Genomic DNA, 21,747 nt, shown 5'->3' with positions numbered 1-21,747 from the left:
CAGAGACCGGCTCTCATGAGAACCCAGGTTCCGTACTAATGATCTAGAACCAGGAGGCCCGGTTCCCGATCACCTGATCGCTGCGATAGCTTCTGGCTTTCACTGTAATTAGTCACTGTACTGTCCTTCACTGTGTTGTTTCTCCTTGTTAATGGAGAAAATAAAAAGCATTATTTCAATTAGTATCAGTGTGTTTTAGGTGCAAAATGTGCACTATTTTTTGTGGCCTACTACATGTACAACCAAAGAACATACACAAATGTTGTATTGCTGCAATCATCAGGACCAAGATCATTTATTTTGGGTTGTTCTTGGGAGGTTATGATAATAGCAACAAATAAACAGCTACATTTGATCAGTTTCTCTTTCATAATAATAAATAAATAAATAAAAACAGGAGATATTTACCGCCAAATGAAACCCCAATATGCCCTGATAAAAATAAAGTATAATTCACCCGGATATACCAAGTTGTTACAATATGTACAGTTTTGTCAAAATTGTCAAAACTGTGTTGAGGCACTAGGATTAGTTTATCAGGAAGGGGGTTATTTAGTCATTTTTTTGTGAAAGGTGTTTTTTTTTGGGTTAATGGTTATATAGTACTGAACAGGGATGCGGAGATGTACCCTGCACATTTTTTTTCTTAACAAACCCAAAATATACCAGTGAGAGAGGCATATGTAAATCCTCAACTGCAGCCCAAACCAAGACCTGCCAATACAACTGTGCTTTACATGGTGCATCATTTTCCTTACCTTGCATTATAAATACCTGGTGACCCCACTAGTCCAAAGACCTTCTTTTCTCAGGGAGACAACAACAAAGGGCTTGCAGCGAATTCACTGCAGCAATGTCATCATGATTAGCTTCTGTAGCAGCTGTGCTGCTCCATACACTGAGGAGGAGGGTTATAAGCGCTGTCGCTACAGATATCCCTCCATCTCACTACCAATTTGCGCAGAACACTTAGACCAGCATGGAACCCTCCCTCTGTCTAGAGGAAGTGACGCAGGGCCCTCCTGAATCCCAATTCTGGTGTCGTGAAGATCTCTGTAGCACCACTGATAGGAGCGAAGATGGATGCTTTGCTCCTAACAGAAGGTAAGATTTAAAAAAAAAAAAAAAAAAGGGATATTTATAAGGGAAATCACTGAGAAAAAATTATGTTGACCAAAGTGGGAAAGGGGATCTGCACCCAAACACTTTATGCAAACCACAATATAAAATACTAAACATAATGAAATATTAGTTAAAGCAGACCACAGAACATTTAGCTAAATTATTTAATTTACTTAGGAGACGTCACAAGAAAATTATTATTATACAGGATTTATATAGCGCCAACAGTTTGCAAAGCACTTTACAACATGAGGGTAGACAGTACACTTACAATACAATTCAATACAGGAGGGATCAGAGGGCCCTGCTCGTTAGAACTTACAATCTAGAAGGGAAGGTCAAAAGGTAATAACTGTGGGGGTGAGCTGATGAAGAAAATGAAAATACAGTTGTTTGGTGTGGGTAGGGTAGGCTTCTCTGAAGAGAAGGGTTTTCAGGGATCGTCTATAAGCTAATAGTAGGAGATAAGCGGACCGATTGGGGTAAGGCATTCCATAGGATTGGAGAGGCTTTGGAAGTCCTGGAGGCGAGCATGGGAGGAGGTGATGAGGGAACTAGAGAGCAGAAGGTCTTGAGAGGAATGAAGAGAACAAGTAGGTTGGTAATTAAAGACTAGGCTAGTGATGTAGCTGGGGGCTAGATTGTGGATGGCTTTGTACGTAGTTGTTAGTATTTTGAATCTAATTCTTTGGCCGAGCGGAAGCCAGTAGAGGAATTGACAGAGAGGGGTAGCAGACACAGAGCGATTGGTAAGGTGGATGAGTCTGGCAGCAGCATTCATGATGGATTGAAGGGGTGACAGACTATGTAGAGGTAAGCCAATGAGAAGGGAGTTGCAGTAGTCGAGGCGAGAGATGACCAGCGAGTGAATTAAGAGCTTTGTTGTGTCATTGGTTAGAAAGGGGCGTATTTTGGAGATGTTGCGGAGGTTGAGGCGGCACGATTTGGACAGTGATTGGACGTGGTGCTTAAAGGAGAGTTCAGAGTCCAGGACTACACCTAGAACCTTGGCATGTGGGGATGGGCTTATAGTTGTGCCATCGATTTTGACAGAGAGATCAGGTGAAGGGGCCTATGGGGGAGGAAATTATAAGTTCAGTTTTTGATAGATTGAGTTTGAGGAAATGGTGTGACATCCAGAAAATGATGTGATTTCACTCAGAAGAATAATAACAAACTTATAAAAACATCTGATCAGATTCAGCATATCCTGAAATGCTGGTGGTAGATAGATTCTGGTTTCATTCACCATCACCCAATTGTTCTGGTTTTCTGCGATAACTGATCCCTGCTGTACAGGTCACAGAACACATTTTAAGAGGATCAGCTGACCAAGCAACACTAACATCGTCTATTTAATCCTTCCTGTTATTTCTGATCCTTTAATATCATTTGGATTTCTCAAAGAATTGAATCAGATGAGAAATAACTAAGATGATCCCTTAGGATCCCCCCCCCCCCCGAATAGACCTTGGGAAAACACTCTCTCCCCAAGCTGATCAGTCAGTCTGGTCAGCGAGTGCGGCCTTCCAGAAGCAAAAGGAGTTAAAAGGATTACCCAAATTAAAGCATATGTGTAATACTGAGACATGCTATGGGACGTCTAATAAAGCCATCAAACGTAATGCCGATGAAAAGGTTAGAAGTGTTCTTTTCCTCCATCCATTTAAAACCTGGGGCAATAGTAACACAATGATTTATATAAGCAGCTGTCTGCAGGAATGCAATATAATAAATAGGGTAAGCTCATTTGAAACCAACAGGTGAAATGGTAGGCAATTATGTATTATCCCAGTTTACATAAATACCGACTTCCTTCAGTACCCACCACAACAATCTAAGATCACTGCAATGGCGAAAGTTCACCATGTATTTAATGAAAGGGTTTCCTTAAAGTGGTTGTAAACCTAAGCCATGAAATATGAACAAAGCATATCCCTCTATAGTGTATATAGTGTGTACTTGTCTCAGTCCAGAGCACTGGTGTGTCATTTTTGTCTGCTAGCTCGTTCCTTTATTATCAGCATGAATCTCTTTTGACAAGTTTTCCTGACACCAAGAGAAAAAAAAGGTGAGACGGGGAGCTTCAGCTAATTGACAACCTCAGCTCTGTTCCTGTGTGAAGGAGGGTGCGTCCCTTCCCTCCAATCAACTCTTAGAGCTCTCCTCACTGAGCTCCACAGAGTGTGACTTCAGCTCCCTGCCCCCTTCTTTTGAGAGTGGATAGATCCTGTATAAATTCTGGAGGAGGATTTGTTTCATCTTTCCTCTTTAAGTCGGCCATAGACAGTTTGAATCTCAGCTGGTTCAGCAGGAACTAGCCAAGATTCAAACCAAGTATGGGCAGGCTGAATGTACCCAAGTTGATCAAATCGGTCAACTTGGGTACAACCAGCCTGCTAGATTTTACATAAGATTATTGCTAGAGGCTATTATATCACAATGTTCTCCTGCCGGGGATGGCTTCCAGTTGGGAAGATTTCTCTTGTTGTCAAAGTGGCAGTGCAATAAAATCTAACAGAAGAAAAACCCATTTGCCATCCAATAACATTTAACATATTTTGCACAAAAATATGCTATAGAAACGATCATGGTGACAATTAAGCTGGCCATACATGGATCGAAATTTGACTGGTTCAGCAGGGACCGATGGTGCTGATCAGTGTATTCTGATGGTGGGGAAGTCTTCCTGCTGTCAGAATACAATAGTTCAGCAGGGAGGAGTGTATATGTTGTATTAGGGCTAACAAAATAACTATTGTGCGTATAGGTGTTACTCTGGTCAGAAAGGAGTTTTTTTTATTTTTTTTTTTAATTACCATGTATACTGTTTATTTTATCTGCAGTTTCCCATCTCTCTCAGAGGAAACAGACTTTCTAGTCCCGTTGTAAAAAAAAAAAGTAAAGGAAGAGGAAGGACACATACTAAATTGGAAGGAAGTAAACAAGATGTCTGCCAGATGACCAAACACTTCCTACACATTACCAAGTAAATAAAGTCATTCTGAGATTTTTGTCTTGTGTATCACTCTTAGAGCAGTTTTCCATAGCTTCAAAATACACATTTGCAAGATGTCAACACTTTGACTATGATGAGTTTACCAATTGTTTTTAATTAAATTCTCACTTTTTTAAAATAATATTTGTTTCACAACCTTCCCAGAAATTTGCCATGGATTCTGATCAATCTACCTTCAGGATACAGCTACAGCTTCTCTCTTTTTCCTGGTCAGTTTTCAGCCAAAGAAACAGTTCTGCGAGTCACTCAGGCTGGGTTCACATATGAACACGCAGTGGCTCACAGCAGGAGTCCAGTGCCTCCTCGGTCACCATTTCAGGTCCGATTTCAACCCGAATTTTTGGCCGAATTCGGACCTGAAAACTGACAAAAGAAAAAAAAACGCACAGGACTCCTGTGCAAATCACACCGGAGCTGCTGCAGAGATATGTGAATTGGCTCCATAGAGAGCCAGTCACAGTCTCCTGCTGTGCGACGTGGATGCGGGGGGGAAACCCACATCCAATCCGCAATGGTGTGAACCCAGCCTTACAGAGGCATCGATGAGTAGGAATAACACTACCAGTCTGATGGAGTGAACACTTTCTGTTTATGACTGGGTGCAATTAAAAGTAAACTACAGAAAATCAGCTAAACACAGACAAAATACATATAAAAAGGGAAATGGTTTAGCTGCCAAATGATTTTTATTTTTGTCCATCTAGCCCTGATATTTACACAGCATCGTCCTGTCTGGAAAAGGAGGGGACTGGATGTTTTTCTTTGGCATTTCCTTTACAGGTCTCCTCTACTCTGTCAAACGGCATAAAAGAAAAAAAAAAAAAAAAGAGAACCAACACATACCCTGAATTCAAAAACTTTGGCACAGACATATTTTGGGAAAGTGTCTCATGCGTTCTAAAAGTGGTGCGGCATGCGCCAAAACTTAATGTACCTATCTAGAACTTGCATTTGAAATTGGTGCATGCTGCACCACTTTTGCAAAATTTGTTCCTGCCAGTTTCTATTTCTGGACTCAATTCATAAAAGAATATTGCATGGGATAATTGGATCACGTGACACGTTTTTCATTTACAATTGAAAAATGCACAGTAAATACAGCATAAACTGACTCTAAAGTCAATTCACAAAGCTAAATAAATACATTCATCAAATAAGTCGTGGTGTAGTCACGCTTTACTCAAGGAATTAAATAGTGTTGCTTGTTAAAAAATAGCCGGTAAAAAGAAAAAAAAACAGCATGGGCCCCCCCCCCCCCAATACATACCAGGCCCTTCAGGTCTGGTATGGATTGTAAGGGGAACCCCACAAAAAATGGTGTGCCCCCCCCCCCCCCAAAATCCATACCAGTCCCCTATCAGAGCGAGCGCCCCCACCCCAAAGCACCTTGTCCCCATGTTGATGGGGACAAGGGCCTCTTCCCCACAACCCTGGGCAGTGGTTCTGGGGGATCTGCGGGTGGGGGGCCCCCAGATCCTGCCCCCACCCACGTGAATGAGTAGTACTGGCCAGATCACCAGATGAAAACAGAGGGGAAAAAAGCCAAAGAAAAGAAAAATGAAGCAGCCACCACATCTAATGAGCTGCACCGCTTTAAACATTTAATCAGGCGACATTGTGAATTTTCACAGGTCTGGGACTGTTAATAACTTGTACGCTGCCAAGAAATGAACACAGCTCTAATTCCCCAGACATTTCGCCTTGGCTCACTTTGTTTTGTTCAAGCAAGAAAAACAAAAAGCAGCTTCAAACTAGTACAGCAGCCACTTCACACCAGCTGAAATGTAAGATTACGGATGTTCATTAGCAAATGATCAGAAAAATAATTCCTACTATGCCCAATTTGCACATGCCAGTTTATAGTCAAAACCACAATGTTGTTCAGTAACCATGGCAACATATCAGAATGCTTTAATGGTTTAGAAAAAGGCAGAGCCATAAATGCTGGAAACTGACTGAATAGTTTTGTTAATCACACATACTATTCTTTGCAGTATGTTTTTTTTTTCTTTTTTTTTTTTTTCTAAAGCCTGACAAGTTAATTAGCACAAAACATATGTACCTCATTGGCTTTGGACATAGGTGTTCCTTGTCATGGGATCAGTGCTAATCATGCATAAGGCAATTTCTGAGTTAAAACAAAAAGAAGCTCTTATTTAAAAGGCATCTGAATAAAAAACAGATTTTATTGCCCATAACAAATAGACTCTTCCTTATGCACCAGTGCAGTATGGGAAAAGTGCAATGGGCAACAGGAACTTCATAATATAGCTAGCAAACTAGCAGTTTGTCACAATCAGCTGGACGTGTTCTGTAATGTTGGAGATGTTTTGTAGCTTCTTCAAGCCAGTTTTTCAGTGCTAACGAATGTCAGGAACATGCCCTGTTATTAACCACTTCAATACTGGGCACTACTCCCCTTCCTGCCCAGGGCAATTTTCAGCTTTCAGCGCTGTCACACTTTGAAAGACAATACAACACTGTACCCAAACTACATTTTTAGAATTTTCTTCCCACAAAGAGAGCTTTCTTTTGGTGGTATTTGATCACCACTGGGATTTTTATTTTTTGCTAAACAAACTAAAAAAAGACCAAAATTAAAAAAAAAAAAAAAAAATTTTCATTGTTTACGTTTAAAAATGTTGTTTTCTCCTACACTGACCGGCAATTGATGAGGATGCACTGATATGTAGAATTGATGGGCACTGATAGGCGACACTGTTGGGCACCAATAGGCGACACTGATGCATAGCTCCCAACTGTTCCTGATTTCATTATACAAAAAAATTGGGCTACCTTTACTGTTTTGATATTTTTTAATTCATGAAACAGTTTTCTTTTCCCAAAAAAGCGTTTGAAAAATTGTTGCGCAAATACCGTGCGACATAAAAAGTTGCAACAACCGCCATTTTATTCCCTACGGTGTCTGCTAAAAAAAAACCCATATAAAATGTTTAGGGGTTCTTAGTAATTTTCTAGCAAAAAAAAAAAAAAAAAGATGATTTTTACATGTAGGAGAGGAATGCCAGAATAGGCCCGGTATGGAAGTGGTCAAGGAAGATAAAAAACTTGACCAAGTCCAGTAAAGAGATGCGTTGGCTGAGTATAAACGCATTTTTACAAAAAATTCCCCTAAAAAAAATGTTAAAAATCAACATTTTGAAGTTTACGATTTTTTGTTGGGTCGCATTCATAGCCGTCTTGGGCCACAGGCTGGACAGCCCTGCGTACAAGTTCTATCCACCAAACAAATGTACATGTGGTCAAGTAAGCATCACATGTCTGAGAGACCGAAAATAAGCAAATAACAGGTCACCAATTTATAGACCAATTTAAACCATTTTTATTAGTTTCAGAGTCAGCCAATCAGTGCCGCCTATCAGTGTCCATCAGTGCAGCCTCATCAGCACACATCAGTGAAGGAAAAAAATTACTTTACTGAAATTAGTTTTTTTCAAAATTTTCAGTCTTTTTTTTTTTTGTGAAAAATAAAAATCCCAGCAGTGATTAAATACCATCAAAGAAAGCTCTGTTTGTGTGAAGAAAGATAGAAAAAAACATCATGACCTCTAGTCTGTAAGGAGGGAAGACAGAAGCAATAGATACGTTTTGAAACATGGATGGGGGACTACTTAGTAAGGTGTCTGTAGATTTTATGGAAAGCTTTAGCTTTAAGTACATGAATTCTCTATTGGTACATAGTAGAGCTGGGCGATTTTCTCCAAAAAAAAAAATCTGCGATTTTTTAAAAAAAAACCTGATTCATGATGGACACCGCGCCGGTCCTGAGGAGCTGCGGGCAGGAGTTAATAGGCGAGGCCGCGGCTTCGGACTAGTCCGCGGCGTGCAGCCTCACCTAAAAACTCCAGCTCCTCAGGACCGCCGTGGCGTCAGCGCCGGTCCTAGGGAGCTGCAGGCAGGAGTTTTTAGGCGCGGACTATGCCGAGGCCGCGGCCTCGCCTAAAAACTCCTGCCCGCCGGTCCTGGTGAAAAAAAAAAAAAAATCAAAAAAATCGATTTGCTGAAAATTTGAAATGATTTGACCTCTCAACTCAATTCAAATCAATTTTTTCCCTAGCCCTAGTACATAGGGGAGCTGGAATTTAGAAAAAAATAAATAAATAAAATTAACAAAGGTGAACTTAGCCTTTTAAGTGGGGTTCCACCCAAAAAAACAAAAATACCTGAAAAATTCTAAAAAAAAAAAAAAAACAAAAAAAATTAGGATTTTTTTTTTTTTCTTACTTACCTCTAAATGCCTGTTGCTAGGTGGTCCCTCGTAGTCTGCCTCTTCCTTTGCCTGGGCTGGTGACATCACTTCCCCCTCGGCACAGGAAGGGCTCCACTCTGCGCAGTGGGTGCCAGGCTGTGAAGCCACAGCCCAGCGCCCACAGTTGAAATGCCGGCGCCGACGAGCGGAGGGGGGGGGGACAAGCGGGGCTTCGATCCCCCGCATCGCTGGACCCAGGGACATGTAAGTGTCCAATTAAAAGTCAGCAGCTGCAGTATTTGTAGCTGCTGACTTTTAATTTTTTTTTTTTTTTTTTTAATGGACCCCCTGGGTGGAACTCCTCTTTAAGCATCCTACTCCCAACCCCCTATAAAAACTTTCATTATGTATACGGGTCGGGATTAGGCAGGCTTGCTCAATATGGCCTTTTGTACCGCAATTTTGGCATGTCAGATGTGCTTCAGGACTCTATATTGACAGCAAAGCCTCTACTTTGCATGAAAAGAATGTACCGTCAATTCGTCCCTCAACTCGCATTGACAGATGTGAGATTTTCTGTATATAAATGTTGGGTCAAACAACACATGTAACACCTGAAACAATGACAAATCCTCAAAATTCCAACTCTGTGCCTGGATTTCAAAAACCATGCCCAGGGTATACCATGCACCTCTGGCTATTGTTAGGTTCAAGGAACACCCTAGTTCCATGACTAACATTACATCGGTATCCTTTAGGACAAAGAAACAAACTCGTCTATGTCCCAAATAATACCCAGGTGCTTCCTTCCAAGTAATGATCTCCCCATCCAGAACACTCCATCAAAAGTTTGAATTTCTACATTTCAAAATTTGTTCATTTGGTATTTGCTTATTTTCCTGCTGCTATGGCAGACCAGAAACAACATATGCATTGGCTATACATAGCAAAGATGCTACAAAAAACAAAAGATGTATAACTTATGTTATTCAATGAAATGGACACAAGACACAAAGCTTACATAAAAGAAGTAAACTGCAACAGTGTGTTGTATAATAGTACTTTGTTGTTGCCTGATCATCAAGGAGGATTTCCATAATTAAACTGACACTAAAGTTATAGAGACTCTTCCATCTAGTCAGCCTCCTCATGCCAGGATGAGGATCTGCTTTCAGAACTGTACAGAGAGAGGCCAGAATCATTTTAACGGGTTGTTAAATGGTTAAAGAGAAACATTCTGGCTTATTTATTCAGCTTCTTATGTCACTCCACCTCCTCATTGGGCACTGGATCAGCATTGTCACTATTGCCCAGTGAGCAGGGAACTGACCCAGAAAGCGGTAAAGCTATCCCAGGAAGCAGTAATGCTAAACTGGGATTGTAGCAGAGTAATCTTAATAACTAGCAGAGGTGCAACAAAAGAATGGTTGTCCAAAATAACAGGTCCTATGGTAGGTAAAGCAGTAAACATATACTGTATATTTAAACCATAGATTACATGGTTTGCCTGGAGCTCCACTTTAAAGTGATATTAAAAGTTTAAAATTAAAAATAATGAAAAATAATAAAAAAACTAAAAAAAAATCTTATACTTACCTGCTCTGTGTAATTGTTTTGCACAGAACAGCTCCATTCCTCCTCTTCTCAGTTCCCCCAGTGGTGCATCTGGCTCCTCCTTTTCTCCAAGTGCCATAGCAACCTGCTTGCTAATGGGGGCACTTGTGTGTGCACGCTCCCAAACCACGCCGTGTCTGTCCCATAAGACACACGGAATGGGGCTTGGCCCCGCCCCTGCTCCCTCCCTCACTGGCTGTCATTGACAGCAGCAGGACCCAGAGGGCTCTCAGGCAGGGACCTGGGAGAGTAAAAGCTTTCATCCACATCACTGGATCGTGATCGGACTCATATAAGCATTAGAGGGGGCTCCATGCTGAAGGTTTTTTACCTTCGTGCATAGAATGCATGAAAGTAAAAACCTTCAATGTTTAGAACCACTGTAAGGCCTCATTATAGTATAAACATATTTAATGGCTCCCTGCTGTTTCTTGAGAACTTACAGACAGCATTCTAAATATTTCTATCCACATTCCTTTGTTGTAAAGCTTTAAAATTGACCTTTAGGGCACTTTCACAGTGGTTCGCTTCAAAACTGCCAGTAAAAATGCCTGTGCGTTAATGGGGCATTTTTTGCTGCGCTTTTGCAGCCTTTGCAGTGCGGTTTTTAAAAGGACATGCGACTCAAAAACTGTACCAAAAACGCTAAGCTGGGATCATTTGGATGCAGTACCCATTCATTTCAATGGAAGGAGCGTTTTTGGTGCAGTTTCTTTTTAGCTCCCCAAACATGCTCCAAAGATGCTGCAAGCAGGATTTTTTCACTGCCCCAGTGTGAACATATTCATTGATTTTAAAGGGAAGCATTATTCTTGAGCTTTTTTTTTTAGGCGCTTTTTTTTTAAAAGCAAAAGTGCTTGAAAATCTCAGCCCTTAAGTGCTTGAAAATCTCAGCCCTTAAAGTGGTTGTAAAGGTTCAAGGTTTTTTTTACCCCCAAGCCCCCCTAATACTTACTTGAGACAGCAAGGAGTGCCATCACATCCAGTGAGCTAATGAGGAGAGAGAGGATGGGGCCGAGCCGCAGCTCCATGTCTGAATGGACACACAGGGCTGCAGCTCATGAATGAGCCTGCTTGGGTGCCTCCCCCTGTAAGCTGCTTGCTCTGGGGACACTCAGCAGGGAGGGGAAGAGCCAGAAGCACCAGCAAGGGACCCGAGAAGAGGAGAATCGGGGCTGCTTTGTGCAAAACTACTGCACAGAGCAGTAGGATGTGGATGGCCACAATGAAAAACGATTTCTATATTGTAATAAATCCATACAGCAAGGATAAAACCACTAACGCATTTCACACCATTATGGCAGGTGCTTATTCATAGCTATGGGCCATCCAGACTTTTTTATTCAGTTCTTGCATATGGTTGCATACTGAGCCGCACCCACGCCTAGAGAGGGGAGAGATCATTGGAAACAGACACCTGGAGTGGGTTCTCTTTGTTTCAGTTGGTATGTCCGGATTTGTATACTGCACAGAGCAGGTAAGTATAACATGTTTGTTATTTTTTTTATTTTTATTTTTTAAAGAGAGCCTTTAATATCACTTTAAGACATTACTAGCTCACTTTCAATTAACGTTTCAAATGGGGAAAACTTGGCAAGATGTACAAACCACCTTAATCAGTTCCTATCGAGGAGTAGCAGCTCTATTCCAATGAAACACTGAATCTAGAACTCTCTTACCCCCATGTAATGAAAAGGCACCCTGGCAAAAACAGCTTATTTCACTTAACAAATAGAGACTGACCTAGATATTTCAGACTTTGCCCTTTCCGCCATGATGAAGCAAAGTAAAGAATGGGAAGGAGTGGACCAGAAAGGAGTAAGCCTGTACAGCTGCATACGGACAATTCTGGAGATTCAATCACACTGTGAAAGAGTAGAAGGGTGAGGGATGCAGGTTAGTATTAGAGGAAAGCAGGATTGACAATCAATGAATAGACCTAGCACAGCAAGGGTGGGGATGTGTACAGTAGGGGTGTCCAAACTTTTGACCTTTCTAGGCCACATTGGAAGAAGGGGAATTGTCTTGAGACACACAGAAAATACACTAACAATAAGGATAGCTGATGAGCAGAAAAAGTCAGGCAGATCACAAGTTAACGATCAGTGATATAAGTATACACCCATCTAAACAACAAAACTTCATTTTTTTAACCACTTCCGGGCTGCCCACCATCGTTATACGTCGGTACTTTGACGTAGAATACCATTGTTATGGCAGCAGATAGTTGCCATAACCCGGTATATTCTTAAGGCCCCTTTCACACTGGGGTGGGGGCGTTGTTGACGGTAAAGCGCTGTTATTGTAAGCGGCGCTTTACCGTCGGTATTGGGCCGCTAGCGGGGCAGTTTTACTCCCCTGCTAGCGGCCGAGAAGGGGTTAAAACCACCGCAAAGCGCCTCTGCAGAGGCGCTTTGCCGGCGGTATAGCCGCGCCGTCCCATTGATTTCAAAGGGCAGGAGCGGTATACACTCCGCTCCTTCACCGCTCAGAAGATGCTGCTGGCAGGACTTTTTTTCCCATCCTGCCAGCGCACCGCTCCAGTGTGAAAGCCCTCGGGGCTTTCACACTGAAATTAAAGCAGCCGCACTTTCGGGTCAGTTTGCAGGCGCTATTATTAGTGCAATAGCGCGCCTGCAAACCGCCCCAGTGTGAAAGGACCCTAAATGAGGGGCGGTCCGCTTTCAGATAAAAGTCTCTGTGGTGGATTCGCCGCGATATCACTTTTACAAGCGGCAGGAGAGGTGCCCACCCCCTACCGCCGTGTTCCGGTCGTCTCCGCCGCTTACCAGAGCCGATTCTTTCCCCTTTGAGGCACTATGTCGAGTGAGGGAATGATGGCCCCCACTCGACTCAAGGACGTTGGATGATGGAAGAGACGTCAAACGTCACTTCCGCCAAACGGCCTTTTTTGTTTTTTTTTGTTTTTTTTAATTGGAATTTATTTTTTTTATTGCATTTAAGTGTAGATGTGAGATCTGAGGTCTTTTTGACCCCAGCTCTCACATTAAAGAGGTCCTGTCATTATTTTTTTTCTATTACAAGGGATGTTTACATTCCTTGTAATAGGAATAAAAGTGATTTAAAAAAATGTTTTTTAAAGAGACAGTGTAAAAAAAGTAAAATAAATAAAAAAAATAAACATTAAAAAGCACCCCGTCCCATTGTGCTTGCACGCAGAAGCGAACGCATACGTAAGCCGCGCCTGCATATGTAAACGGTGTTCAAACCACACATGTGACATATCACCGCAATTGTTAGAGCGAGAACAATAATTCTAGCACAAGACCTCCTCTGTAACTCAAAACCGGTAACCTGTAGAAATATTTTAAACGTCACCTATTGAGATTTTTAGGGTCAATGGGTGCAATTTTGAAGCATGACATGTTGGGTATCAATTTACTTGGCTTAACATTATCTTTCACAATATAAAAAAATTGGGCTAAATTTTTTAATTAAAAAAAAAAAAAAAGGTATTTTTTCCCAAAAAATTGTGTTTGTAAGACCGCTGCGCAAATACGGTGTGACAAAGTATTGCAACGACCGCCATTTTATTCTCTTGGGCAGGGGTAGGCAACATTGGCCCTCTAGCTGTGGTGAAACGACCATGAGACATTTCAAGAACCTGACAATCAAAAGCATGACTCCTAGAGGCAGAGGCATGATGGGATTTGTAGTTTCACCACAGCTGGAGTGCCGAGGTTGCCTACCCCTGCTCTAGGGTGTCTGAATAAAAATAATATATAATGTTTGGGGGTTCCAAGTAATTTTTTAGCAAAAAAAAAAGATTTTATCTTGTAAACAAGTTTGAAAAATAGGCCTGGTCCTTAAGTGGTTCAAAATTATAGAAGGTAACCTAAAACTAGTGAGATATTTGACATCAATAGTTTCAAAGGATGTAGTAGCAATTCTCAATGAATTCTCAAGGTGTTCATTATATATTTTGATCCTAATTTTGCGCTTCATCCTTAGAAAAAGTTGCACACAAATATAGATGACGCCGAAAACAGATGAATATGGCATAATTGTGCAAAAGGGGGAGATATTTTCTTTTGAAGATAAAACTTAAAAAGGTCCAGTAAAAGGACACTGTCAAAGTTTTCCTTGGCTGCATGTGTTCGCTAAGTGTAATAACATTTTTACAAAAGCAAAAAATAAAATGTTAAAGTAGGTTTAAGATTTTGTGTTGGGCTGCACTTATAACCGTCTTGGACCGGACGCAGCGCATGGGCCGAAGTTTGGACACATGGTCATTACCCAAAGAAACATAGCAGTAAAATCATATCTCTGCATTTATATAGGTGTAGGATGGAATCTATATAAAATTTACAAAATTATTTTATTTTATATTGCTGCATCTTTCTACCAGTCATCAATATTGGTTCATCTTTTAACCTGGTCATACACTGGTTTTTATAGGAATGTTTGTATGAAGAATCTTGTAAATACATTCCTTAATGCAATCAGGGTTTAAAAAGGCCATACACGGATTGAAATTTGGACAGTTTAGCAGGGACCAGCCGAATTTCAATCCATGTATGGGCAGGGAGGTTGTACAGAAGTAATCTACCAATTGACATCTGTACAACCACCCTGTCGGGTTTTCCCTGCTTAATCAGCACTGTAGGCTATAGCCTGAAATGCAGATTAGTGCATTCTGACAGCAGGGATGCCTCCCCAATGTCATAATACAATAAGCTCAGTGGCAGGATTGCCCCATTCACACAGTTTGTGGATGGGAAAATAAAGTCAGTTTTTAAATAAAATAAAAAATAAATAAACAAAACGGACTCAATTATGGGCGGTCTTAACAAGCATAATTTAAAAGGAACTTCAAAACTTTGTATGCTTTGAATAGTCAATTCTGAAAAGAATGGCATTTCCTAATCAACAACTAGGAATGGGCTCGGGCATGTTCGGGATCCCATCTGTCCGATCCCGCCAAGAAACCAACAATGCACACCACTAATCACAGGCAGTGAGACATTTGCTGCACGGATCGGGAAATGTCTCAGTGCCTGTGATTAGCAGTGTCCAGTGTCCGTTTCCTGGCAGGATCGGGCAGGTGGGATCCCTAACACGCCCGAGCCCAACTAACAACATTCATGGTTAAAATTTTATTTGTTGGAAAAAAAAAATGTTCCATCTTGCTCCTTTGATTCACTACAGGAAAAAACAATTGATTTGACCCCATTAACCATTTGAAAAATGCAGTCCTGTTACACCTGAACCCCCCCCCAAGCCTCACTAAATATCAATTTAAACTGGCCACCTATGTACTGTTGGCAGCAAAACAAAGGATAGCAAAAGCTTTAAAACACCAGTTCATACTCTTTACAGAAATTTGCCGCCGCCTAGACCTTTTCATTAATGAGAAGCTTTCCAGTATCCCTTTCAGATACACACAGGAAATTTCTTAAAATATGGACCCCAAGTATCCAATACGCCCACCCTTCCATATCAACAGTTACATCGCCATGAGTGCTGAGACCCTGGGGTTCCGGCTTGGGGGCTCTAGATGTCCTATTCCACTTCTCTTTTCTCTCTTCCTCTTCTTATTTCCCTAGGCCCTTCTGACTTTCTTCTTAGGCCTCATGCACATGAGACGCTGTTAAACGTACGTTCAGAGGCAGTTGGACACTTTTTTCAACTGCCCCTGAACTCATTCAATGTTATCCTATGTGTCCATGTACACAGTCTCGTTTTTTTAGGGTTTTTAGGCAGTTGCGTTTAACCTCGTTTTTCCAGAAGCAGAAAAATCGGTTCAGACGCAAAAGTTTTCCACGTTTCAGACGCCAAACGTGGCTAAACGCCGGTAACGCGTTTTGCCGCGTTTGCGTTTATAAGTGTTTTTAAAGGAACCCTATTTTTTGGACCAGAAAACACAGAAATATGATGGTAAACTGCAGCAGAGAATGACATTCTGCGACCCGACTTTGGGGCCCCATTTTTCGGGGCCACTTAGTGCTAGGAACCCCAAATTTGGCATGCAAACACAGTGGAACTAGCACTATAACATATCCAAATTTGGGGTTCCTAATGGCCCCGAGATACGGGGCCCCAAAGTTGGGTCGCAAAATGTCAAGCACTTCTGCAGCAGAGAATGACATTTTGCGACCCGAGTTTGGGGCCCCTTGGAGCTAGGAACCCCAAATTTGGTATGCAAACACAGTGGAACTAGCACTATAACATATCCAAATGGGGTTCCTAGCACCAAGTGGCCCCAAGATATGAGGCACAAAATTCGGGTCGCAAAATGTCAAGCACTATTCTGCAGCAGAGATTTTGTGACCCAAATTTGGGGCCCGGTATGTTGGGGCCACTTGGTGCTAGGAACCACTGCTTTGGATATGTTGTAGTGTTAGTTCCACTGTGTTAGCTCACCAAATTTGGGGTTCCTAGCACCAAGTCACCCCGAGATACGGGGCCCCGAACTCAGAGAATGACATTTTGCAACCCAACTTTGGGGCCCCGTATCTCAGGGCCACTTGGTGCTAGGAACCCCAAATTTGGATATGTTGTAGTGCTAGTTCCACTGTGTTCCAAAATTCGGGGTTCCTAGCTCCAAGTGGCCCTGAGATATGGGGCCCCAAAGTTGGGTCGCAAAATGTCATTCTCTGCTCTGCAGACGCTTCTAGACGCAAACGCTGTAAAACGTGGCTAAACGCGGCACGCAAATGCGGCAAAACGGGGGTTTCTAAACGCCGGTTTCAGCTTTTAAAAACATGTGTTCAGGAGAGTTTGCACCAGCGTCTCATGTGCATGAAGCCTTATGCACTTGTTTGTTTTTTGTATAGGTGAATTTACTACACTGACATGTCATCCGCCAGCGCCTGTTTTCCTGGTATAGGCGCATGGATTTCTGCCTTTGTTACCTACAATGCTTCTCTGTTGCAATATGATCAATGTACTTTTCAACATTAATGTTCTGTTTTTTGCTATGACTTCTCCATTTGATGTATGGCCGCTTCTGACTTGCAAGTCATCGACCCTATGCTTTTATCTGTGTATCTGACAGGGGTCACAAGCTACATTCTTTAAAACGTTTCAATAAAAATGTATAGAGAATCAGACAAATGCTCCAAAAACGAAAAAAATTTCAAATGCAAATTCTACTGTTGTATGATCAGCTTATTATAAAACCCTTGCGCAACCTTTATTGTGATTAAGAAAAAGCCCCTTGAGTCTCAGAAAATACCCAAAGATTTGGGTATATTGTGAGATGTAGAATGATGCATGGCCTGAGACCTTTATAATGCTTTACTGCCAATACAACTTTATGATTAGCACAAATAAGATTTCAATTATTTCTCCTACACACAAACCTACATACAGTCAAGCAATAATCTCTCCTATACAGTAGTCTGCCTGATGTTTTCCCCTGTATGCTAAAACATGCATCGATTGCCAGTTCTATTCTTTCTTTGCAGTGAACTAGCCTGGATAATCTCACATTGTTTCTCAGAGCCAAGTGGAAGCACATGCTGTAAAATGTTTAGCTTTCTTTGCTCTTACTGCCCAAGAGGGATGACAGCTATTTATAACAAAGCAAAAAGCTCTACACTCATGCAATATATGTTTCTTCCCTGGAGCAAGCATGCAAAAAAAGATCCTCTATGACATAAACAGTCGCAACCCCTACATAAAGTGTGTGTGTGTTAAAATTCGCTGTCACTGCTGAAATGAATGAAGGTCTGTCAAATAATGATCATTATAATTTAGTTAACAGAGCCTATTGTCAACTATCATATTTCAACCCATGTTAAACCTATACTATTTTTCTATAATAGTTGTGTAAAAGCGTAAATATTACATTTACTATATTTATAAGGCTCAACAAATGCATGAGATGAACAGCTGTCCATGCAATGTGCAAATAGTAGTGTACTTGTGTGCTAAATATTTGTTTTCAATCTATTACAATCTCGGTGGAAAAATTATTAAGGCAGAAAATATCTTTACAAAAAGGATTAAACCTCCCAAAAATTCCAACTGCAGTAAATTCTAAAGAGTTCATATAAAACCCAATTCTCGTGGAGAGCAGGTCCGGTTACATATCACATTTGAAAATATATACAGCTCTAGCATCAAGCTGAGTACATACGGGGCGAAAATTGTCTGAAAACGGTCGGTTTGGCAGGAACTAGCCAACATTTGGCATGTGTGTACAGTCTGTTCTACAGAAGCTGGCTTTATGACCAGCTTCTGTAAAACGGACATGCTGGAAAACCAGCATCCGACCAGCGCTGGCAGCCATTAGTGTGTTCTGGCTGGGGAACAGTCCCCCTGTCAGAACACAAAGGCACAGCGGGGAGATTGCCGCCCTAACACTGCTTGTGTTGGTACAGCAATCTCTCAGTTCTTTTAGTTCAACCCACTGGGTTGAAAGAAAAAGAAAAAACATAGGCAGTGGCGCATCATCCACAGGCACCTAGAGGGGGGGGGGGGGGGCACTGCACTCCGAAACACTTCACCCATGGATGAGCAGTGTCAGGCGCTACAGCTGCACCTGTCACTAAGTACATTCAGCACCACTAGATTTATACATACCGCTGCCCTGGGGTCTCCTCCCTCCACCTCTCCCAGTACACTTGCTCAGTTTGCTCCAGCGCTGCCTATTAAATGTTGTCTTTGGGGTGGAGGCGGCTGGCTGGATGAGAGCTCATTGCCCATGTTCCCACCGGGAGGGATGCCAGCTGCAGGAGTTCATTCTGAGGGAGATGGAGGGAGAATCTAGGCCAGCGGTTTATCAACTTAGCAGCGCTATATGTATTTACAGTGGGGAAGATAATTATTTGATCCCACTGAAAAAAATGCTGACTATGACCCTAAGAACACCATCCCTACAGTCAAGCACTGGGGTGGAAACATTACGCTTTGAGGCCGTTTCTCTGCTAAATGTACAGACCGACTTCGCCACATTGAGGGGCTACTGGATGGGGCCATTTACTGTATTGTAAAATCTTGGATGAGAACCTTCTTCCCTCAGCCAGAACACTGAAGATGGGTCATTTATCGGTCTTTCAGCATGACAATGACCCAAAACATACTGCCAAGGCAATAAGGGAGTGACTCAAGAAGCAGCACATTAAGGTCATAGAGTGGCCCAGCCAGTCTCCACACCTTAATCCTATAGAAAATTTATGGAGGATTCTGAAACCTCAAGTTGCCAAGCAACAGCCTAGAAACCTTAAGGATTTAGAGATCTGTAAAGAAGAGTGGACCAAAATCCCTCCTGAGATGTGAGCAAACCTGGTCATTAACTACAAAAAACTTCTTACCTCTGTGCTCGCCAACGAGGGTTTTTCCACCAAGTACCAAGTCATGTTTTGCTTGGGGATCAAATACTTATTTTATTCACTGAACTGCAACTCAATGTATAACATTTGTATGATGTGTTTTTTTATGGATTTTTGGATGATATTCTGTCTCTATCATTTAAAATACACCTATGATAAAAAAATATAGACCCTTTATTTCTTTGTAAGTGGGTAAACCTCCAAAATATGCAGGGGATCAAATAATTATTTTCCCCATTGTAGTGACAGGCGGATGTGAATGGAGAGGCAATTTGGCTGGGCTTTGTAAGACGTCAGGAGGGACTTGAGAAGGGGGATTGACAAGGCAGGGAAGGAAGAACAGAGAGGGGCGAGAGCAGTGTCTGCAGGGGGATGGGAGGCCAGTACTGCTGCTGTGTGCCTGTAGCCAGCATCAGTTGTTCCATGCATGCCATTGTCTAGAGGCCTCTGTAGTGCTGGCGCAATGACATAACTTGTTCACACCATATACATTCTATCATATGCACTCCTCTCCTGCACATACTTACCACAGCCAATCATTACGCACTCCTCTACCAGCACATACTACCCACCACCATGCATTCAGCACTCCTCTACCTGTACATACTACCCACCATAAATCCTGCAAGAAACCGCACTTGGGCTTTAACAAATAATAAAGCAAATAGCAGCTAGCACAATATCATAATACATAGTATAATAAATATCAAAAGTCTTAAGTGCCGTGCTAAAATGGCATAAGTGAAACATATATGCAGTGTAATTTTTAAACAAAAATGCACAGATCAGGGTGCATCACCATGTGTTCAAATCAAAGTCCACATTAGATTAAAAAACTAAACGGGAAAAAAAAAAATGTCCAAAATTGAAGAACAGCTCAAAGATAGCAGTCCTCCAATTGTGGGGAAAGAGAAGATAGATGTAGATTTCCAAACACCACCAACTTGTCTCCGGTTGAAAAAACACAACACCTTAGTGCACGGAGAAGGGGGGGGGGGCTTACCGGAAGATGTGTGACCCTCAATAAAGAGTTGTCAAACTGCGCTTATGTGTTACTCTCCAATGGCCGGCTATGCTCAGAACCACATGTCAAACAAGGATGCTGTACTGATGGCCAAAGGATTCTAAGCACACATACTCGCGCAAGTAGTATGAAAGTAGTAGCATGGAAAAAGGAACAAACAATTCCCATAGCGTAACGCCAATTCAAAACAACAATTTAATGCAGTAAATACACTTACATTAAAATAGTTTTGAACGAGGCACTTTATATAAACAAACCAACTCCTAATCCAGGAAGCAAGATGGCCACGGCGAGATTGTACATTGCGCAGTGGTGTTTATTCTGGCTCCACCTATGTGTTCCTCCAATCTCACATGCTGCTCACTGGTGGTCTGGCCCATATACTGGAGCCTGCATGGACACTGGAGCATATAGACCACATTCTTTGTGTGGCAAAAGACTTTATAATGCATGAACGTGAGGTCTGGAATGAAATAAACAGTGACATCTTACATTCTTTAATGGTGTTGATGCGACACACACTACATCTGCAGAGAAGGAAGCCGGCCATCTTGCTTTCTGGATTAGGAGTTGGTTTGGTATACAAAGTGCCTGTTCGAAACTATTTTAATGCAAGTGTATTTTACCACATAAAATTGCTGTCTTTAATTGGAGGTACGCTATGGGTATCCTCTCTTCTTTTTTTCACAATACTACCTGCATACCAAGTATGTGCGCTTAAAATCCTTTGGTATCAGTACAGCATCTTCATTTTGACATGTGGTTCCGAGCAACCTTAGTCGCATCAAGTTCATTAGATGAACTGCCTTACTGGGAAAGTATCACTTAGGCCGGGTTCACACTGCTCCGACATGGAAGTTGGACGACTACCGATCTGACTTTGCCCTACAACTTCACGTCCAACTTCGATTTAACTTTAATGAACGGGATACGACTTTGATCCAACAATACCAGGCTCTTTGAGTCCGGTCTGAATCTTGAGGGGGGTGGGGGAAACTTGGCGAGGGAGGGGAACCCCCCCCCCCAAAAAAAAAGACAAGCTTTTGGGGAGGGGCACAGATGGATGTATTTTAAGAGGGGGGACGACCCCCTCTTAAAATATATCCATCTGTGCCCCTCCCCAAAAGCACCTTGCGGGGAGAAGGGCCTCTTCCCGATGGTGGTTGTGGGGGTCTGTGGGCAGGGGGCTTATCGTGTTAGATCCGGCATGTGCCATTACTTAATACAGCCATGGCATGATGGGGCGGGCGGTGACTTCACAAGGGGGGGGTCTCCAGATGGCCAAGCCCTATGGCTATATATGTAATGGCACAGGCCGGAGCTAGCACAACAGCGGGAGCTAGCGTCGGGAGAAGACATCAGGTGGGAGAATAACCAGCGGAAGATATCATCGGAGAGAGAAGAAGCGGAGGGAAAAGACTCGTTGGAGTCCCCACTACAATTTTTAGATCAACAGATG

General features: G+C 42.1%; 1 protein-coding gene across 1 annotated transcript in view; it reads right to left on the bottom strand.

Moving 5' to 3' along the window:
- The window catches only part of PITPNA (phosphatidylinositol transfer protein alpha), a 104,201-nt gene that overhangs the window by 50,501 nt on the left and 31,953 nt on the right, over positions 1-21,747 (bottom strand). The window lies entirely within an intron of this gene.

The sequence above is a fragment of the Aquarana catesbeiana genome, linkage group LG02 (assembly GCF_042186555.1).
Source record: "Aquarana catesbeiana isolate 2022-GZ linkage group LG02, ASM4218655v1, whole genome shotgun sequence".
NCBI lineage: Eukaryota > Metazoa > Chordata > Amphibia > Anura > Ranidae > Aquarana > Aquarana catesbeiana.
This window is presented reverse-complemented; position numbering and strand designations above follow the sequence as displayed.